The following is a 424-nucleotide window of genomic DNA, read 5'->3' as shown; positions in this document are numbered from 1 at the left end:
AGGTATTGGTCAGCCAATGACTCGTGAATAAAAAATAAAAAAAAATCACGTTCTATGAAGTTTGGTATATTCTCTGGCCCTTTCCTGATTTCCTCTGATTCTCCTAAACTTTAAATCGACATCAATATCATGAGATATAATGCTATCATCCTTATCTGGTATACTACTCTCAACCTTATAAGATAAATCATTTACTATCAGCTAGAATGACTTGACTGCATTGTGACTACCTAAACAAATACATATTTATTTTTTTTAAAGATACATAAAGAAGGAGAGACAGAAAAAAGCAAGATAATCAATAAACACTTCACTCTTGGAAAAAAAAAAACATTCATAAATATACAAGTTATATACACAACAATTCCTATGTTGATGGAATTGTATAATTTCTTTAAATCTAAAAAAAAAAAAAAAACATCAA

The 424-nt window shown here is 27.8% G+C and overlaps 1 protein-coding gene across 1 annotated transcript in view; it reads right to left on the bottom strand.

The window, feature by feature from the left end:
* LOC119586485 (transducin-like enhancer protein 4) overlaps positions 1-424 on the bottom strand; it is a gene marked incomplete in the record, with an annotated part of 158,632 nt that overhangs the window by 87,289 nt on the left and 70,919 nt on the right.

This window comes from Penaeus monodon, chromosome 21 (genome assembly GCF_015228065.2).
Source record: "Penaeus monodon isolate SGIC_2016 chromosome 21, NSTDA_Pmon_1, whole genome shotgun sequence".
Classification (NCBI taxonomy): Eukaryota; Metazoa; Arthropoda; class Malacostraca; order Decapoda; family Penaeidae; genus Penaeus; species Penaeus monodon.
The sequence above is the reverse complement of the archived record's forward strand: the minus strand, read 5'-3'. Positions and strand labels throughout refer to the sequence as shown.